Raw genomic sequence first — 21,952 nt, forward strand, 5'->3', positions numbered from 1 at the left:
TTAGTGTCAGACTAGGCCCTGGGGTGAAATGACCCTGGTGTGTGTGTGTGACCAGGAACTGGAGGGGGCATTGTCAACCCACAAAGGATTTTAAAATGTTGCTATGGGGCCCATGAAGTTCTGGCTACGCTCCTGCCTCCATGTCACCTGACAGCCCCAGCGGGTGTGTAAACTACCTCCATATTACCTGACTGCCGCAGGGGTATGTATCCTACCTCCATGTCACCTAACAGCTCCAGGGGTATATGTATCCTACCTCCGTATTACCTGACTGCCGCAGGGGTATGTATCCTACCTCCATATTACCTGACTGCCGCAGGGGTATGTATCCTACCTCCATATTACCTGACTGCCGCAGGGGTATGTATCTTTCCTCCAAGTCACCTGACAGCCCCAGGGGTATGCATCCTACCTCCATGTCACCTGACAGCAACGGGGGGTATGTAGCCTACCTCCATGTCACCTGACTGCCCCAGGGGGTATATATCCTTCCTCACTTATACTCCTATCTACTCAATGGGTCTGGTAAAGGGTAAGTTAGTGTCAGACTAGGCCCTGGGGTGAAATGACCCTGGTGTGTGTGTGACCAGGAACTGGAGGGGGCATTGTCAGCCCACAAAGGATTTATATAATAAAATGATTATAGAAAGCGACAGATTTTAGGGCCCTGGATCAGTAGAGTCCGCATAGCACCTTGTTGTGCCGCCCGCATGTGAGAGGGGTCCAGCCTCTATGTTACATAGAGTAACAGAATTCATGCAGCGCACAATCTGGCTTTGGTATTATGTATAGAAGTGAAATGATGGTCAATAAATAATATGTATCCAGGTGTAACAGATTCTTATACAAAGGGAATATCAAATAGCGAATGTCACCTATAGCAAAATATGTCTATAAGTCCTATACAAAAAGCGTCTTCTGTTACACACTAGAATCCAATCTGGTGATTACGCCCCAGTCTATATACGCTCCTGCTCATCCACTGTATCCAGCCTGACTATATATTATTGGAGAAATACTTATCCACCAATCCTGAATCTTAAAAAAAATTAAAATATCTAAATATACATGCATATATGAGAAATAATAACTTTGAACATCAAGTCCTCTTAGTGGTAATAGAATCACTGACACTGTATATAGTATATGGGTATTCTACACATGGTAATGTCCGCAGTATGCAATGCTCCATGTCTCACGCTTCTTACACAGAACCTCGTTTTAATGGGCACAGTATCAGTACTCACAGACACTATTAGGCAGGTAAGTGGTAGGTAAGTTGCACATTACAGTACTTACCAATGTTACTACCTCTGCTCCTCCATGGGCTGTGGTGTGAGTGGGTATCTGTGATTGGTATGTTATGTGTATGATATATAATAAAAATCACTTGTGTGCTTCATCTAAAATGTATTTTTACTGTATTACCATCATACAATTAACCATCTCTAAATTAAGTAAAATAGACATAGCAGGACCGGCAGCCATATGCACAGACCCCATTGGCTGCTTTCTCCTGTTCATATCTCTCCTTGATAATCCTAGCGTGATTGGTCAGTGGTGATAGTGGACCAACGCGTTTCGTCATGTGTGTGATTTCCTCAGTGGGTGTGGCTGTGCTTCTACGATCCCTCAAATATCTCTCTCTCCAGCTTTTGATAACTTCTTATTGGTAATCTACCATGTTTGTCATGCATGCCTTTACCTATCTCATCCCCTTGAGAATTGCTTCTGTTTCATTGCTATGGCCACTCTGTAGTTGCATTGTCATAGGACATCCTGTTACATCACCGTGGTAACTGTTACGTTGGCCTATACTTCAGGCTCTGATACTAGTTGTAAATTCTCCTTTATGGTGATCAAATGCAATGGTTAAGGTTCCTACTGGTTGTCCTCTAGTGGTCACCTAACGTTTCTCCTTCTGTACTTTAGTCACTATAATTGCTCAGTGTTGTTTGTGCGACAGCCATAACTGCGGTGCAGCTTTTATTTTCCATATTGTACCAATTTTGTTCCTAATGATATCTTCTATGTTGGAATTTTTTAGTTTCTATATTGTATTTTAGCCCTTGTAGCTTATAGAGCTGAATGTAATAACTCTGAGAAGCAGGAAGTGCGGGAATTTGTGCGCGTCTGGTGATTATTAAAGCGGCAATCATTTATAGCATGTGTCCTGCTATAGCTTATATACCCTATAACGTATGTTCTTGGGTTCATACTATTTTGGTTTTGCACACCCTAAATTGTCTCTGTATTATGCATTATATGCTACTCAGTTTTGCATACTTAACTGTGCACACAATCATGGCCCTCATTCAGAGTTGTTCGCTCGCTAGCTGCTTTTAGCAGCATTGCACACGCTAAGCCGCCGCCCTCTGGGAGTGTATCTTCGCTTAGCGAACGAAAGATTAGCAGATTTCCGAATAGAAAATTCTTAGCAGTTTCTGAGTAGCTCCACACTTACTCAGCCATTGCGATCAGTTCAGTCAGTTTCGTTCCTGGTTTGACGTCACAAACACACCCAGCGTTCGCCCAGACACTCCCCCGTTTCTTCAGACACTCCCGCGTTTTTCCCAGAAATGCTAGCTTTTTTTCGCACACTCCCATAAAACGGCCAGTTTCCGCCCAGAAACACCAACTTCCTGTCAATCACTCACCGATCGCCAGAACGATGAAAAATCCTTGTTATGCCGTGAGTAAAATACCAAACTTTTGAGAAGAATAACTAAGCGTATGCGCTCTGCGTACCTTGCGCATGCGCAGTAAGCGACTAATCGCAATATAGCGAAACTCGGCAACGAGCGAACAACTCGGAATGAGGGCCCATATTTCTTATGAATCTATATTTAGACCTCCAGGTTGTAAGGTTTTATGCTGAGTTCCCATCGCCTCTCAGTTTTGTAAATTTTGGCCAAAATCCCCTCTTTGCTAATTAGGTTGTATCTGCTCAGTTGTTATAAGTCGCAAAGCTTCAAGGTTGCAGTCATCTTTTTCCCTGAAATGTTGGGATGCACTATGTTGCTGAAACCCATTCTTACATTCCTTATATGTACCCTTGTTCTTCTTTCCATAGGTCTTTGTGTCTGTCCCACGTACTGCCGATTGCAGCAGCAGATATACAGTATTCTGTTGGTGGAGTCACAGGTAAGTTTCTGCCTTATTGTGTACGGCTGTTTGGTTTGGTTTGATGGAGCTGGGCTGGACTGCACACCCTAACTTCAAACATAAGAAGAAGTGCTACCATGCTGAGACTTGTAGTGGCACACAGAAAAAAGAAAATTGCTGGTGCACACTTCAAACACTAAGAATACTAATAATCAGAATTATTATAATTAACTTCTTAGTTTGGCTAAAAGTGCAAGCCCTCCTACCACGGCAAGGCGAACCTTTATCAGGTGGGTCCCTACAGCCCTAATACTGACACAGTATATAGTATATATTTATTCAGGACTTACCTTTCATAGTGTCTAATGTGTAGACTGCTATGCTCAGAAACCCTATTACTACTCCATGTTAAAATGTAGAGTTTATTATAATTATTCTGATTATCAGTAATCTTAGTGTTTGAAGTGTGCACCTGCATTTTTCTTTTATCTGTGTGGTTAAGTTTGATGTAAAGCTTACAGTGGGTTTTGTGCTTCTGTATCCCAGGTTCCTGCAGTTACAGCATTCCCCGCAGTGGAATATCCCACCCGTTTCCTTTGTAACTGAGGTTTGTACTAATTCTTTATAATTCCTAAAGTGCTTCTTATCTGGTCTCGGTTTTAAATCAGGGGCTTACTATATCTGATTGTTGTTGGAAAGCTTCTGAGTTGTGTGTCCTTATGTAATATATGTCAGTCTTGGTTTTGCTCGCCGATCAGTGGATTGGATCGGCATCCGGAAATTGCAGCACTGATCAGGGCAGCCATCAGAAATTGTGGGACCAGGACAGCCTGAATAGACTGGAATGCAACAGGTTATAGGTTTGAATCCTGGGTATGGCAGTATATTGAAATGTGTTATTTATTAAATTGTATTGTACTGCCTAAGCACTCCTAAAGAAACGCTCTGCAGCACCAGCCTCTCTTTCTGCCCCTCCTCCCCCTGCAGCCCCCACAGCTTACGGTTCTGGGCACCAGTTGCTAGTGCTGGGAGAAAGTCACAGGAATGAGGAGGAATACAGGCAGGAGGCGGCGCTCAGTCCGGCTTTGGTATTAAGCATAGAAGTGAAATGATAGTCACCAAATAATATGTATGCAGGTGTAACAGACTCTAATGTGATTCTAGGGAATGTCATAGTGATTGGCAATTGTAGCACAGAATGTCTATAAGTCCCGTACCAGTATCTTATGTTATACACTGCAGTACACGGTGGTGATTATGTATACTCTCCTCACCCACTGTATCCAGCCAGACTGAATATTATAGGAAAATCCTTTTGGGGCAAAATCTCCTCGCCAATTCGGTTGTTCACTGTCACTTGCTATAAATCTCAAACCTTCAGGGTTACAGTCATGTTTCGCTGCATTATGTCGCTGAAATCCTTTTCTTATATTACTTATATGCTCCCCTGTTCTCTCTACCCATAGATCCTACTGTCCGTCCCACGTGCTGCCAGTTGGAGCTGCATCCAGCAGATATACAGTGTTGTGTTGGTTGAGGCACAGGGTAGTCTCTGTCTTATCGTGTACTGCTGTTTGGTTTTGTTTGATGTGAAGCTTATGGTGGGTTTTGTGCTTCTGTGTCCCAGGTTCTTCAGGTTACACCATTTTCCGCAGTGGATGATCCGCCCGTTTCCTCTGTAACTGAGGTTTGTACTAATTCTTTATTATTCCTAAAGTGGTTCTGATCTAGTCTCTGCTGTAAATCAGGGGCTTTGGTGTATACTACATCTGGTTTTTGAGGTAAGGTCTCTTTGAATTGAGTGCCATTATGTAATATATGCCAGTGTCAAGTAAGAATTATATGTATATCATACACATACCAATGGCAGAGTCCCACTCACACCACAGCCCATGGAGGAGCAGAGGAAGTGAGAGCAGCGACACGGGCAACGCACAGCTCATCTTCCACTTACCTGCCTAATAGCGTCTGTAAGAACTGATACTGTTCTCATTGGATAATGTAAGATGCTGTGTAAGAGGTGTGAGACATGGAGCATTGCAAACTGCGGACATTACCGTGTGCAGAATCCCCATATACTATATATAGTGTCAGTGTTTCTGTAACCACTAAGAGGACTTGGTGTTGGTTCAGACCAGTACACAGTGCAATTTCCATTACAGAATCTGGAAAGCGTTTGTGGTGTAAATGTAAATGACGAGGGGTCTCCCCAAAAGTACATTTCCCCATCCCAGGAAAGAAAAATGAAAGGCTCATTTATTTGATTTACATACTTTTAAGCTACATCTCAACATAATCAGCATTAAGGGCTAAACACTTGTCATAACATGACGCCACTCTCCATGGATAGGAGCCACGATTTCACCTCAGCCTTGACAGCATCCATGTTGAAATTCAGTTCATCACACAATATTGGTCCAGTTGATGAGCGGCTAATGTCCTCATTCAAATGGTTCTGAATGCACTTTGCAGTCGGACACGCTTTGCAGTGGCGGCTCCATAACGCAAGACCACACGTCACTCCAAGCCACAAGCTACTGTACTTGCGCAACCATTGTTTTTCTCCTGCAATAGGGAAACTTACTTTTGAGAAACCCCTTGTAGATTAAAGCAATTCTGCCAGTTCCATGTATTTGGGATTGTAGTAAAGACACATTTGATATGGCCTTAGCTTTCACAACCCTTGATGTTTAAAAGGGGTGGATGGGGCGTGTAACTTCCAGGTAAGAGCCCCGGTGAGCTGTAAGGACTGTGGGACCGCCTGTCACATGGGCGCCAGCCCTTAGTAGTGCTTCAGTTTTATCATATGCCAAGTAGCTCGCCGGGGCCTGTCAGTGGCCTGCCCAAGGAGGAGCACCAAGCTACTGACATTGCGAGAAGAGGATGTCTTCTCCTGAGACAGCAAGTTCCTCCAGTCCAAGACAGAAGTATGCAACAGACACGCATCAGAAGCAGAGCAGTCAGCATCCAGCAGTCTGGGTTAAGTGCTGTGACCTAGAGGGACAGGAGGTTGGCGTGACGGGGTAGGAGCCTGGAGTGGCAGGAGGTAAGAGGGGCAGGGCAGGTGGCTGGAAAGACAAGTAGGAGGCTGGAGTCACAGGGGGGAGGAGTGACAGGAGATAAGAGGCTGGAGTGACATGGCAGGAGATAAGAGACTGGGGACAGGAAGCTTGAGAGATATGGGGCAGGAATTTGGAGTGACGGGGCAGGAGGCTGGAGAGTCAGGACAGGAGCCTGCAGTGGCAGGAGGTTGGAGAGATGGGGCAGGAGGCTGGAGAGACAGGACAGGAGCCTGCAGTGGCAGGAGGTTGGAGAGATGGGGCAGGAGGCTGGAGAGACAGGAGATAAGAGACTGGAGACATAGGGTACAGGAAGCTTGAGAGATATGGGGCAGGAATTTGGAGTGACTAGGCAGGAGGTTGGAGAGATGGGGCAGGAGGCTTGAGTGGCAGGAGGTAGGAGTGACAGGAGATAAGAGACTGGAGACATAGGGTACAGGAAGCTTGAGAGATATGGGGCAGGAATTTGGAGTGACTAGGCAGGAGGTTGGAGAGATGCGGCATGAGGCTGGAGAGACAGGACAGGAGCCTGCAGTGGCAGGAGGTTGGAGAGATGGGGCAGGAGGCTGGAGTCACATGAGGCAGGAGGCTAGAGTGACCTTGGGCTGGATAGTGAAGAGACACAGTAGGCTGGAGGGGGCACAAGGGACAGGAGGTGACAGAGGCCACGAATCTGGTTGAACCTCTGTTGTACGATCATAACTATGGATATATTTCTACACACAGATACATCTCCCAATGATGTACATGAATAGTGAATAGCGACTGAAGACACTGTATGCCCTGGGAGGATCAATTTCCTCAAAGGTTCCCTGCTGCAGAGAAATCACCATATAGGTAAGGTGTATTATTTATATATATATATATATATATATATATATATATATATATATATATATATATATATATATATATGTAAAAAAAAATTTCTTTTAATGGAGGTGCATTAGAACTTTTTCACCCTGGGCCCTAATTGGTGTAAAACCGGCCCTGCAAGGAGTGATACACTTGCATGACTGGCAGTCTGCCGGTGCCTGCCATAGAAAGCAGAGTGACCCATGGAGGATCTCCTAACATCATGAGATCAGGCCATCCTTGTCATGTGAGGAAGAGCTCAGTGGGAGGGCGTACAGGGGTGGGTGGGTTTCGGAGGCCCCTGTCACCCACTGATCTACCTTAGCAGAGCAAGCGGTGAATAGATGCCGCACGCAGCGTCTATTCCATGGAGAGACTGACTGGGAGTGGAGTGTTGGGCATGCCCTTAGTGTGGTTCGCAGGCGCTGTGCTTCACATGAGGCCATGCCCCCTTTTTATGGCATGCACCCCCGACATGTGTAAAGGTCCCAGCCGCTGCTACTAGAAGGTATGCTTTATAGCATGTCCTGCAGTGCTATCAGCACTAGGGCTAATGGTCTGCAAACCTCACCAACATTTTCTCCTGGCCATGCCTACATATATGTCCTCATACATCTTTACTGCAGTCACACCAAACAGCCCCTCTTGGCACGCCAGGTCGCAGGAGAATCTCCTAGTGTCGGTCATCTTTTATGTCACAATTACAGGACGCACGAGGAGACTGTGCTGATTGATTTGATAAATGACACTGGTATATTGTGTGTGACTGAGTGACTGACTGTGTACAATGTAGCAGCTGCAGCTTTCTTCCAATACAAGTTCCACAGTGCTCCGTATACAGACTCAGTCACACACAATATACAAGTGTCATATATCACATTAATCAGCACAGTCTCCTGCTATGTCCTAGTCACATTGCGTTGGTACTAAGACACGTTTTTGACAAACAAAGATGCCCAACGTTAGCAGAGTTGTATGGGACCTGGTGGCTCACTCACGCCAGGCATCTCAAGCTGCATGACGTATTGTGGCTGGATGTATGAGGACACATCTGTAGGGCCACTTTCAGAATTTACAGTGGCCCTGGAAAATTCCTAATCCGTCCCTGACAGTAACCGATGCACTGGCTAATTATATGACTCCCTCTGCCACAGGGTAGCGCTGGAGGTGGGCCACGTGACATATCTTAAGCTGTATACTTCTGGCACGTCAGCAGCTACTTCTGTATGCATATTACCATATTTGTCTACGCTCCATCAATGTCCGCGGGGGCAGTGGCGTGCAGTGAGGTCAGTAGCTGGTGAGGCACTGCAGTCATAATGTTCGCAGAGTCCTGCCAATGACCCATAGCGCTGCTATGCTGATGCCCACTACCACCCCCAAGCAGTTACCAGTTTCTGTTGCTGTCCCTGATGCGGCAGCTTGTGCAGGTGAGGGATCTTTTCAGATCCCTCCCCGCTATTTCCCCCAAGGTCCCTGTCAGGTGGGCAGACTCAGCAGGGGTCACTGTGCCTGCAGACCTGCCTATCTCACACTGCGAAGCAGACCTAGCAGCAGCATACTGCATTTACAGCAATCCCTCTTAGCCCGCGGGACTCCCAGTGACTGTACTGATCCCCGCTGACAGAAAGTCCTTTCATGGATCCATGATCCTCCCCTCCATGGCACTCCCTGCTCACCTGGACCCCTGACCAGCGCACACCTGGACACCCGCCGATGATGCAGTGTAACGAGAGGATCCAGGTAGGGTGCGGGGACACTGGGGACCTATAGACAAGTAGCAAACAACTCTGTAATCCACTGCTGACAGTGCCGGCAGACACCATCTGACCTGACCCAGCTGGCTGTGGGGACATTAGGACACACACAGAGGTAGTGGGAAAACCGGGAAGTGCTGTAACTAGACATTTTAGCGCTGTGTGCAAGAAATGGCAGTGGCGCCCTCCACGCTATGTAAAAGAGTGACAGTGCGCGCCGTAGGCGCACGCAAAAAATATAGGGGCATGGCTTCATGGGGAAGGGGTGTGGCTACAAAATAATACCAATTCATATAACTGTGCACAGTAGTCTCCATTATTCAAATTACGCCACACAGTAGCGCCACTACACCAGGTAGAGCCCCTTTTACACATTACGGCAGACAGGCCCTCTTTTTATACATTACAACAGACAGCGTCCCCTTTTTACACATTACGGCAGCTAGTCCCCCTTTTTACACATTATGGCAGACAGCGGCCCCTTTTTACACATTACGGCAGACCGTGTCCCCTTTTTACACAGTACGGCAGACCGGGTCCCCCTTTTTACACAGTACGGCAGCCAGCGTCCCCCTTTTTACACAGTACGGCAGCCAGTGTCCCCTTTTTACACATTACGGCAGGCAGCGTCCCCCTTTTTACACATTACGGCAGACAGCGTCCCCCTTTTTACACATTACGGCAGCCAGCGTCTCCCTTTTTACACATTACGGCAGCCAGCGTCCCCCTTTTTACACATTACGGCAGCCAGCGTCCCCCTTTTTACACATTACGGCAGATTGCGTCCCCCTTTTTACACATTACGGCAGACTGCGTCCCCCTTTTTACACATTACGGCAGACAGCGTCCTCTTTTTTACATATTACGGCAGACAGTGTCCCCTTTTTACACATTACAGCAGACAGTGTCCCCTTTTTACACAGTATGGCAGACAGAATAGATAGCTAGATACACGGGTAAAGTAAGACGGGGAGCATAGGGGTCGGTGTGTACTGACTGTGTCGGCAGCGGAGACACCATGAGACATACAGGTAAAGAGAGGACGGGGGAGCACAGTGGTCTGCGTGCGCTGACAGAGCAGGGGCCAATGCAGGATTTCTAAGAGGGGGTTTCCAGATATATGCTATGTAGTTTTAGAACGTATATATATTTTATAGACAGACATTTATATGAATGATACAGCCAGGGGCGGATTGGGATGGAGAACCAGCTCGGGAAATTTCAGGGAGCAGCCTCAGGTCACACATGCGCAGACGCCAGTAACAGGGGCGGTGAGTAACAATGCTGCTGAAGTAGCATGGTTACTGTTCGAGGTGACAGCTGCTTTTTCCGGAGCAGCTGTCCCTACAAAGGAAAAATCCCAATGTTGAATATGAATTCTGAATTTCGGGGAGTTCTCCCTGACTCCTGGGACAATACGGAATCCACCAACATTCTGCCCACTTCCTTAGTGAAGAGGGCAAAGCCGGGGCTTGATTATTAGGATTATTATTACCAGATATTTATTCACACACACATATATATTCCACAGAACTTTACAGAGAATATTGCAGCCATTCACATCAGTTCCTGCCCCAGTGGAGCTTACAATCTATATTCCCTACCCCATGTACACACACACACATTCATGCCAGGGTTAATTTTGTTGGGATCCAGTTAACCTACCAGTATATGGATTGTGGGAGGAAACCAGAGTGCCCGGAGGAAACCCACGCAAGTATGGGGAGAACATACAAACTCCACTCAGTTAGGGCCATGGTGGGAATCGAACCCATGACCTCAGTGCTGTGAGGCAGTAATGCTAACCATTACACCATCCGTACTGCCCATATGGATGACACACTATATACAGTGTGAGTAAATATCACTTTGCAGTTGAGCTGAATTTGTTATTTATGACAAAACAAAAAGTAGCAGGTATCACTAACTGCAAAAAAGGGCCAGATGTAATGAAGTCTGAGTTGGACGTACGTGCGGGTTCCCAGCCGATCTCGGATTTTATTTTAAAGTCGCAATCACGTACAAGGCAAAACCCGCACTTCTGGCCAACTCGACTTCAGCACACCTGGCCCCAAGCGTCTGTTGTAGGCTTATTGCAGCAAGCATTTTCCTTTTTTTTTTAAATCGTGCATTTGGAAACCCCCCGTGTTTGCTAACATTTCTAAAATAGGCAAATGTACAGTACAGTAAAATTCTAGCAGCCACATAAATTGCTAGTGTATGTCTAGTCCAGGATATCCATTTCTAATGTCTCATAGATGCATTGAAATGTATCCCATCTATACTGTCGGAATTTTTCATGACATTGTTGCTATATACAGGTTGAGTATCCCATATCCAAATATTCCGAAATACGGAATATTCCGAAATACGGACTTTTTTGAGTGAGATAGTGAAACCTTTGTTTTTTGATGGCTCAATGTACACAAACATTGTTTAATACACAATGTTATTAAAAATATTGTATTAGATGACCTTCAGGCTGTGTGTGTGTGTATAAGGTGTATATGAAACATAAATGAATTGTGTGAATGTAGACACACTTTGTTTAATGCACAAAGTTATAAAAAATATTGTATTAAATGACCTTCAGGCTGTGTGTATAAGGTGTATATGAAACATAAATGCATTCTGTGCTTAGATTTAGGTCCCATCACCATGATATCTCATTATGGTATGCAATTATTCCAAAATACGGAAAAATCCAATATCCAAAATACCTCTGGTCCCAAGCATTTTGGATAAGGGATACTCAACCTGTAATTGAAAAAAATATGCAGGCTCTAGATACTTTTTCCCAATTACTTGGAAATATGAAAAATCAATACTTATGTTTACAGAGTAAAATAAGGACATTTCTAGCTTCTGGGCTGGGGTGGGTTTAATAATATTTGAATCATCTCCTCTTTATTGTATTTATTCTACATGCTTGGTAATAAAATCATCGGCAGTGCTATTACTGTGTGCCCTCTGGATAAGCCTCCATGTGACAGCCCTCTCAATAGTAAGACTCCTGAGCTGGTCACTGACACAGGGGAAGTGACAGCTGCCGCGAGAACCCGATAAGATCACTCATTCATGTAAAAGTGCAAGCAGTGAGCAGATGGTCAGCAAAAATAATAGATTACCAGAATAAACCATAACAGACACACGAAAAGTCTGCAGGTTATTAAAAAAACAAAAACACTTCTTTACTAAAAATGTTATGCATTTGTTCTACTTATTAGGTAGTGATTGTATTTAATAATTCCCGTATTTCCGTACTGATTACCCAGACCAGGCTTATTGGTGGAGGCCGGGACAGCTAATATGGGGCGATTCGCAGTTTTATTCTTTCTGGAGGTGACTTGGCCACGCCCCCAGTACCAGGGCACCACTAAGCTCTCGGTGGCCCTGGCAGCATATTAGTGAATGTTATGGTGGTTTTACTTGCATACAGTATACTGTAGTTAGATATATTTCAGGAAATGATGTGGATTGTATGTGGAGATTAGTAAAATGATACTGACAACATGAATCACGTTCTGGAACAGGCAGTTGTGAAGACTAGCAACGTTCTGACGATATGATCAGTGAGTTTCGCTTTACCACTCTGCAGGCTGTAATTACACACTGTAATTGTAAATAATCTCTTCCAACATTTACAGTTAAAAAAACACATATACAGTTTAAAGAATATTTGTATCATTTTGTATTATATACAGAGAGGTACCCTGCAATGCATAGACACAGCACAAATAATTAGGTGGCCTCTACATACCCTCCCTGCCGTGCTGGTGAGAATGAGCTACAACAGATACGGTCATATCAGCAACTGACATGGAGCGCCATTACATTCCTCAGCGGAACACTATGCACTGCTGCTGATACAGGGTCTGGTTCTGAGACTGGAGGAAAGCAAGAAAGAGCAAGTAACTGTGCACCTGGACAAACCACGCTGCAGTGCAAGGGCTGCAAATACATAGATTTTTGCATGCAGGGTAAATACTGGCTGATTTTGCATGTAGCCCACAAATGCCGGACAGCTTTTTTTTTTTTTAAAATTTACACAGCATTTTACATTTGCGTTGGGACACGCCCCTCTCACATCTAAAGTTCTCTGCACATTTTGGGTCATATTTATCAAAATCCTTATTTTTAATGTGGATGTGACATTTTTTGCCCAAATTTGCAACGTGAAAACTTACGATTTCAGCCAATTTTATTAAAATCCTCTTGCTAAGGAGATGGGCTCTGCTAAGAGCCTGGACTGGTGAAGAGCTGGTACAGGTCCCCGGCAGCCAATACACATGGGCATCAGTCAGTCGGCGCAAGCGTCACCAGGGACTGATGGAGAGGGAGCCAGAGTAGCCCATAGGCTACTAAAGGATATCCACGCTCATATGATGGACATAATGAGTAAGGATACAGTCGTTAGGTGGACACAGCTTAGGTTGACAGTCATTAAGTCGACCACTGAAGGTCGACATGTTCATTAGGTTGACATGTACTATGTCGACAGGTCAAACGGTCGACATGAGTTTTTCAAATTTTTAAAAAATGTTGGGATTTTTTTTGCATACTTGACGATCCACGTGGACTACAATTGGGAACGGCAACCTGTGCCAAGCGCAGCGGTAGCGGAGTGAGACACCGTGCCCAAAGATCACAAGCCATGCGAGGGGACACGGTGCACTAATTGGGGTTCCCCGTCACTTTACGAAGAAAACCACACCAAAAATAGTCCAAAAACCCATGTCGACCTTTAGACCCGTCGACCTAGTACATATCGACCTGATGACCATGTCAACCCATTGCCCCTGTCGACCCAATGACTGTTGACCTAAGTTGAGTCGACCCAATGACCCATACCCAAAGAGTATGTACAAATGTGTGATCCAGGGAAAAAAAAAACAAGAATAATATATGACCACAAGTGAAAACAAAATAACTGGAAGTGTCAGAGACTCAGCTCTCCTGTCTATGTGACCCCTTCACCAGCGTTCACACGCCAATGGTAACTGGAGGACCAGCGAACGTGAGGGTCAGTATCCCGGAGTTTCACCATCACTGCAGTGACTGTCTAGCACATCCATTTTACTAAGACAAAAAATTCACTCCCCCATCCTTGAATCCCCCCCACTAGGAATTGCCACGGCAATGGTGCCAGCAAACTGCAAGTACAGGCAGGACGCCTGTGTAATTACAAAGTAAGCGGAGGATAATTTCTCTATTATTAGCCTTACCACGTACTAATCCACCTACAGTACCTCACACCGGACAGAGAGGGATCTGATGGGAACAGCAGGTTTGAGTTATATATCTCGCAGGAGGAATGGGTTTGTGTACAAATCATCACTTATTGGTAATTATTACTCACACCTACTGGATTGAGCGACTGTTCCATTGTTATAGTTTTATGGAGTGTTTCTACAGCATTTATGAAGACACAGGCTGCTTTATTTTAAGCATATGCATTATATGTATATGGGACTTTATTCGGCTGTATTTGCAATTTTGCTATTTTAGCAAAACTGCAACTGGATGTGATCGCATGCTGGGGGCTGCCCAGCACAGGGCAAGGGCGTTCAGCATGCAAATACCCGGCATCTATCTGATTGCATTGTTGATTTGTGGAAGCCCCCCTGCCTCCGCAGCCAGGCTGCAAAGGCAGGCACAGCGCCACCTTTTTTCAGGTTGCAGCGGCCGCATGTGAAGTCACTCAGCTGCCCCAGACCTGCCTCTGAATGTCAATCAAGCCGAGAAGTTTGCGTGAATGCGATGCGATTGCATTCTTCCAGCCAAGCACACGCAGAACAGGACTTGCACATGCGCAGTGGCTATGAACACGGGAGAAAGTGGTTGCATCGCATTAACAATGTGACCTGAATAAGGTCCATGGCCATCTATTGCATTTATATTTAGTGGTAGCATTTTTTTTTTTTCATTTGCTGAACTATTTTCTAAACTTTAATTGTTATTTTCACAGCTGTAAATAGGGTGGTGCGTCGGTGCACCCAAACAAAGCACACATGCCCTGTGAGCGAAACTGGCTACCTTCACCCACGATTGACGATCATCTGTATGCTCCGCCAAGCTGCATACCGCCTGCTGCAATGTACAATATAATAGTAGCGGTGCACCCGGCTCCTGCTCTGCCAGGTGCACTGCTACTTACATGTATATACACATTACAGTGAGCAGCGCTACAGCTCTCTGCCCCGTGCACAACAAACTGAGATCAGTGGAGAGAACGGGCAGCAGGGAGAGAATGAACATACATACCTTGGCCACATTCCTGCAAGTCACCTCTTCTGCCCAGCGCAGTAAATGTCCATTCTATAAAATAAGAATTTACTTACCGATAATTCTATTTCTCGTAGTCCGTAGTGGATGCTGGGGACTCCGTAAGGACCATGGGAATAGCGGCTCCGCAGGAGACTGGGCACAAAAGTAAAGCTTTAGAACTACCTGGTGTGCACTGGCTCCTCCCCCCATCACCCTCCTCCAAGCCTCAGTTAGGATACTGTGCCCGGACGAGCGTACACAATAAGGAAGGATTTTGAATCCCGGGTAAGACTCATACCAGCCACACCAATCACACCATATAACTTGTGATCTAAACCCAGTTAACAGCATGATAACAGAGGAGCCTCTAGAAAAGATGGCTCACTACAGCAATAACCCGATTTTTTTGGGTAACAATAACTATGTACCAGTGTTGCAGACAATCCGCACTTGGGATGGACGCCCAGCATCCACTACGGACTACGAGAAATAGAATTATCGGTAAGTAAATTCTTATTTTCTCTGACGTCCTAGTGGATGCTGGGGACTCCGTAAGGACCATGGGGATTATACCAAAGCTCCCAAACGGGCGGGAGAGTGCGGATGACTCTGCAGCACCAAATGAGAGAACTCCAGGTCCTCCTCAGCCAGGGTATCAAATTTGTAGAATTTTACAAACGTATTTGCTCCTGACCAAGTAGCTACTCGGCAAAGTTGTAAAGCCGAGACCCCTCGGGCAGCCGCCCAAGATGAGCCCACCTTCCTTGTGGAATGGGCTTTTACAGATTTTGTCTGTGGCAGGCCTGCCACAGAATGTGCAAGCTGAATTGTACTACAAATCCAACGAGCAATAGTCTGCTTAGAAGCAGGAGCACCCAGCTTGTTGGGTGCATACAGAATAAACAACGAGTCAGATTTTCTGACTCCAGCCGTCCTGGAAACCTATATTTCCAGGGCCCTGACAACGTCTAGCAACTTGGAGTCCCCCAAGTCCCTAGTAGCCGCAGGCACCACAATAGGTTGATTCAGGTGAAACGCTGAAAACCACCTTAGGGAGAAACTGAGGACAAGTCCTCAATTCCGCCCTGTCCGAATGGAAAATCAGATGAGGGCTTTTACAGGATAAAGCCGCCAATTCTGACACGCACCTGGCCCAGGCCAGGGCCAACAGCATGACCACTTTCCATGTGAGATATTTTAACTCCACATATTTAAGTGGTTCAAACCAATGTGACTTTTGGAACCCAAAAACTACATTTAGATCCAAAGGTGCCACTGGAGGCACAAAAGGAGGCTGTATATACAGTACCCCTTTCACAAACGTCTGAACTTCAGGGACTGAAGCTAGTTCTTTTTGGAAGAAAATTGACAGGGCCGAAATTTGAACCTTAATGGACCCCCATTTCAGGCCCATAGACACTCCTGTTTGCAGGAAATGTAGGAATCGACCTAGTTGAAAATTCCTCCGTCGGGGCCTTACTGGCCTCGCACCACGCAACATATTTTCGCCAAATGCGGTGATAATGTTTTGCGGTTATATCTTTCCTGGCTTTGATCAGGATAGGAATGACTTCATCCGGAATGCCTTTCTCCTTCAGGATCCGGCGTTCAACCGCCATGCCGTCAAACGCAGTCGCGGTAAGTCTTGGAACAGACAGGGTCCTTGCTGGAGCAGGTCCCTTCTTAGAGGTAGAGGCCACGGATCCTTCCGTGAGCATCTCTTGAAGTTCCGGTTACCAAGTCCTTCTTGGCCAATCCGGAGCCCGAATATAGTGCTTACTCCTCTCCATCTTATAATTCTCAGTACCTTGGGTATGAGAGGCAGAGGAGGGAACACATACACTGACTGGTACACCCACTGTGTTACCAGAGCGTCTACAGCTATTGCCGGAGGGTCCCTTGACCCGGCGCAATACTTGTCGAGTTTTATAAACATGTGGAAGACTTCTGGGTGAAGTCCCCACTTGCTGACAGTGCTATCACATGATTTTCCGCCCAGCGAAGAATCCTTGCAGCTTCTGCCATTGCCCTCCTGCTTCTTGTGTCACCCTGTCTGTTTACGTGGGTGACTGCCGTGATGTTGTCCGAATGGATCAACTCCGGGTGACCTTGAAGCAGAGGTCTTGCTGAGCTTAGAGCATTGTAAATGGCCCTTAGCTTCAGGATATTTATGTGAAGTGATGTCTCCAGGCTTGACCATAAGCTCTGGAAATTCCTTCCCTGTGTGACTGCTCCCCAGCCTCGCAGGCTGGCATCCGTGGTCACCAGGACCCAGTCCTGAATGTCGAATCTGCGGCCCTCTAGAAGATGAGCACTCTGCAACCACCACAGGAGAGACACCCTTGTGCTTGGTGACAGGGTTATCCGCTGATGCATCTGAAGATGCGAACCGGACCATTTGTCCAGCAGGTCCCACTGGAAAGTTCTAGCGTGGAATCTGCCGAATGGGATTGCTTCGTAGGAAGCCACCATTTTTCCCAGAACCCTTTCATTGATGTACTGAGACTTGGCTCGGTTATAGGAGGTTCCCGACTAGCTCGGATAACTCCCTGACTTTCTCCTCCGGGAGAAACACCTTTTTCTGGACTGTGTCCCGGATCATCCCTAGGAACAGACGACGAGTCGTCGGAATCAGCTGCGATTTTGGAATATTGAGAATCCAATCGTGCTGCCGCAACACTACCTGAGATAGTGCTATACCGACCTCCAACTGTTCCCTGGATCTTACCCTTATCAGGGAATCGTCCAAGTAAGGGATAACTAAAATTCCCTTCCTTCGAAGGAGTATCATCATTTCGGCCATTACCTTGGTAAAGACCCGGGGTGCCGTGGACCATCCATACGGCAGCGTCTGAAACTGATAGTGACAGTTCTGTACCATAAACCTGAGGTACACTTGGTGAGAAGGGTAAATTGGGACATGAAGGTAAGCATCCTTGATGTCCCGAGACATCATGTAGTCCCCTTCTTCCAGGTTCGCAATCACTGCTCTGAGTGACTCAATCTTGAATTTGAACCTCTGTATGTAAGTGTTCAAAGATTTTAGATTTAGAATCGGTCTCACCGAGCCGTCCGGCTTCGGTACCACAACAGTGTGGAATAATACCCCGTTCCCTGTTGCAGGAGGGGTACCTTGATTATCACCTGCTGGGAATACAGCTTGTGAATGGCTTCCAAAACTGCCTCCCTGTCAGAAGGAGACATCGGTAAAGCCGACTTTAGGAAACGGCGAGGGGGAGACGTCTCGAATTCCAATTTGTACCCCTGAGATATCACCTGAAGGATCCAGGGGTCTACTTGCGAGTGAGCCCACTGCGCGCTGAAATTCATTGAGACGGGCCCCCACCGTGCCTGATTCTGCTTGTAAAGCCCCAGCGTCATACTGAGGGCTTGGCAGAGGCGGGAGAGGGCTTCTGTTCCTGGGAACTGGCTGATTTCTGCAGCCTTTTTCCTCTCCCTCTGTCACTGGGCAGAAATGAGGAACCTTTTGCCCGCTTGCCCACGAAAAGACTGCGCCTGATAATACGGCGTCTTCTTATGTTGAGAGGCGACCTGGGGTACAAACGTGGATTTCCCAGCTGTTGCCGTGGCCACCAGGTCTGAAAGACCGACCCCAAATAACTCCTCCCCTTAATAAGGCAATACTTCCAAATGCCGTTTGGAATCTGCATCACCTGACCACTGTCGTGTCCATAACCCTCTACTGGCAGAAATGGACAACGCACTTAGACTTGATGCCAGTCGGCAAATATTCCGCTGTGCATCACGCATATATAGAAATGCATCTTTTAAATGCTCTATAGGCAATAATATACTGTCCCTATCTAGGGTATCAATATTTTCAGTCAGGGAATCCGACCACGCCAACCCAGCACTGCACATCCAGGCTGAGGTGATTGCTGGTCGCAGTATAACACCAGTATGTGTGTAAATACATTTTAGGATACCCTCCTGCTTTCTATCAGCAGGATCCTTAAGGGCGGCCATCTCAGGACAGGGTAGAGCCTTTGTTCTTACAAGCGTGTGAGCGCTTTATCCACCCTAGGGGGTGTTTCCCAACGCACCCTAACCTCTGGCGGGAAAGGATATAATGCCAATAACATTTTAGAAATTATCAGTTGTTATCGGGGGAAACCCACGCATCATCACACACCTCATTTAATTTCTCAGATTCAGGAAAACTACAGGTAGTTTCTCCTCACCGAACATAATACCCCTTTTTGGTGGTACTCGTATTATCAGAAATGTGTAAAACATTTTTCATTGCCTCAATCATGTAACGTGTGGCCCTACTGGAAGTCACATTTGTCTCTTCACCGTCGACACTGGAGTCAGTATCCGTGTCGGGGTCTATATCTGCCATCTGAGGTAACGGGCGCTTTAGAGCCCCTGACGGCCTATGAGACGTCTGGACAGGCACAAGCTGAGTAGCCGGCTGTCTCATGTCAACCCCTGTCTTTTATACAGAGCTGACACTGTCACGTAATTCCTTCCAACAGTTCATCCACTCAGGTGTCGACCCCCTAGGGGGTGACATCACTATTACAGGCAATCTGCTCTGTCTCCACATCATTTTTCTCCTCATACATGTCGACACAAACGTACCGACACACAGCACACACACAGGGAATGCTCTGATAGAGGACAGGACCCCACTAGCCCTTTGGGGAGACAGAGGGAGAGTTTGCCAGCACACACCAGAGCGCTATATATATATACAGGGATAACCTTATATAAGTGTTTTTCCCCTTATAGCTGCTGTATTTTTAATACTGCGCGTAATTAGTGCCCCCCTCTCTTTTTTAACCCTTTCTGTAGTGTAGTGACTGCAGGGGAGAGCCAGGGAGCTTCCCTCCAACGGAGCTGTGAGGGAAAATGGCGCCAGTGTGCTGAGGAGATAAGGCCGCCGAGAAGGGGACGGAGCCTATCTCCCATTTTTCTGTGTATTCTGGCAGGGGTTAAATTCATCCATATAGCCCAGGAGCTATATGTGATGCATTTTTTTGCCATCCAAGGTGTTTTTATTGCGTCTCAGGGCGCCCCCCCCCCCCAGCGCCCTGCACCCTCAGTGACCGGAGTGTGAAGTGTGCTGAGAGCAATGGCGCACAGCTGCAGTGCTGTGCGCTACCTTGTTGAAGACAGGACGTCTTCTGCCGCCGATTTTCCGGACCTCTTCTGTCTTCTGGCTCTGTAAGGGGGCCGGCGGCGCGGCTCTGGGACCTATCCATGGCTGGGCCTGTGATCGGTCCCTCTGGAGCTAATGTCCAGTAGCCTAAGAAGCCCAATCCACTCTGCACGCAGGTGAGTTCGCTTCTTCTCCCCTTAGTCCCTCGATGCAGTGAGCCTGTTGCCAGCAGGTCTCACTGAACATAAAAAACCTAAAACTAAACTTTTCACTAAGCAGTTCAGGAGAGCCACCTAGTGTGCACCCTTCTCGTTCGGGCACAAAAATCTAACTGAGGCTTGGAGGAGGGTCATGGGGGGAGGAGCCAGTGCACACCAGGTAGTTCTAAAGCTTTACTTTTGTGCCCAGTCTCCTGCGGAGCCGCTATTCCCATGGTCCTTACGGAGTCCCCAGCATCCACTAGGACGTCAGAGAAAATAGCTTATTCCCTGCACCTAAAATTGGAGATTACTGTGTGGGAATTCACTATCTACGTAAATTGTGGAATCAATGGGGTTTTCCTGTGCATGAACTCCAACTGTACCCCTTTCTCGCCGACTTTCCCTCACAACTTCTGAAGCTGCAAGAAAAAGCACACCCTTGGGTATTCATGCACTGGCGAATCTCCACTTAATTGGATCGGGCCGGCGCAGCACTTAGCCGCAGGGTTTAGTTGAATATGTCTGACAGTATGTGCCGCAGTTCCTCCTTGATACATTCAGGGATTGTCATTTAATTATTTGCTGTTAACCTCTCCCCCCCCCCCCCCCCCAAAAAAAAGGGACATGTCACAAATATATAGGCCCCATAAATATCTATGGCAGTGTGTCTAACGCAGACTCTTGAGAGATCTACAGGGACGCTCAGCCACCTCCATCACCTGACGGCTCACACTGGCTTTCTGGACACTACAACCTCTCCTCTTCCCCAGTTAAGTGGCACACACAATAAGAGACACCATGTGGCTGCAGAATTAATAGGGGTCGATGGGAGAGAGAGAGAGAGAGAGAGAGAGAGAGAGAGAGAGAGAGAGAGAGAGAAGGGGACATAATGTTAGAAGGTGGGGGAAGACTGAAATAAAACCTCCATGCAGCGATAGCAACAAAGCTAGTGACTGCAGCGAATGAAGAGTACAAAATATTGGTTATGGATCAATGGGTCCACATGGATTAGGTTGACCACTATTGGTTAACATAGACATGATCGACACAAGAAAAGGTCAACACACTAAAATGGTTGACGATGGACAGGTCGACATGACTATTTGGTGTCGTTTTTTGCATAACGTGACCAATTACAATAGTGCACGGCGTCCCCTCGCTCCGTTACCGCTGCGCTCGGCACAGGTTAGTATTCCCAATCGTAGTCCACGTGGATGGTAAAGTATGAAAAAGTAATAAAAAAATCAAAACCTTTTCCTGTGTTGACCGTGCCAGTGTCGACCAATTCTGATCAACCAATTCACTGTCGACTTAATCCATGTTGACCTACCATCCGGATACCCAAAATATTAGTAAAACATATTGATCTAACTAAATGAGAAAACCTTGTATGATACAATTAATGTATACAGTATGTCTCTAACTGAAAAGAAGGAAAATAATCTAAATCTGCAAGTATCAGAAAAGGAGAATGAATAACACTGAAGAAAACAACTACATCCAAGAGTTACAACTGGGAAGTTAGAATGTAACCGACGTCTGAACCACTGTGACTCCAAATGCAAAAAGGAAACTTTCACAACA

At 46.4% G+C, this 21,952-nt stretch overlaps 1 protein-coding gene and 1 long non-coding RNA gene across 4 annotated transcripts in view; one reads left to right on the plus strand and one right to left on the minus strand.

The window, feature by feature from the left end:
- Positions 1-21,952, minus strand: part of RGS6 (regulator of G protein signaling 6) — an 802,086-nt gene that overhangs the window by 505,484 nt on the left and 274,650 nt on the right. The gene's annotated exons all lie outside the window — the stretch shown is intronic.
- LOC134980734 (uncharacterized) overlaps positions 4,730-21,952 on the plus strand; it is a 352,652-nt gene continuing 335,429 nt past the window's right edge. The window contains exon 1 of the long non-coding RNA XR_010190466.1: positions 4,730-4,792. This is a non-coding gene — a long non-coding RNA (uncharacterized LOC134980734). The remainder of the gene's footprint in view (positions 4,793-21,952) is intronic.

The sequence above is a fragment of the Pseudophryne corroboree genome, chromosome 12 (assembly GCF_028390025.1).
Source record: "Pseudophryne corroboree isolate aPseCor3 chromosome 12, aPseCor3.hap2, whole genome shotgun sequence".
Taxonomy (NCBI): Eukaryota; Metazoa; Chordata; class Amphibia; order Anura; family Myobatrachidae; genus Pseudophryne; species Pseudophryne corroboree.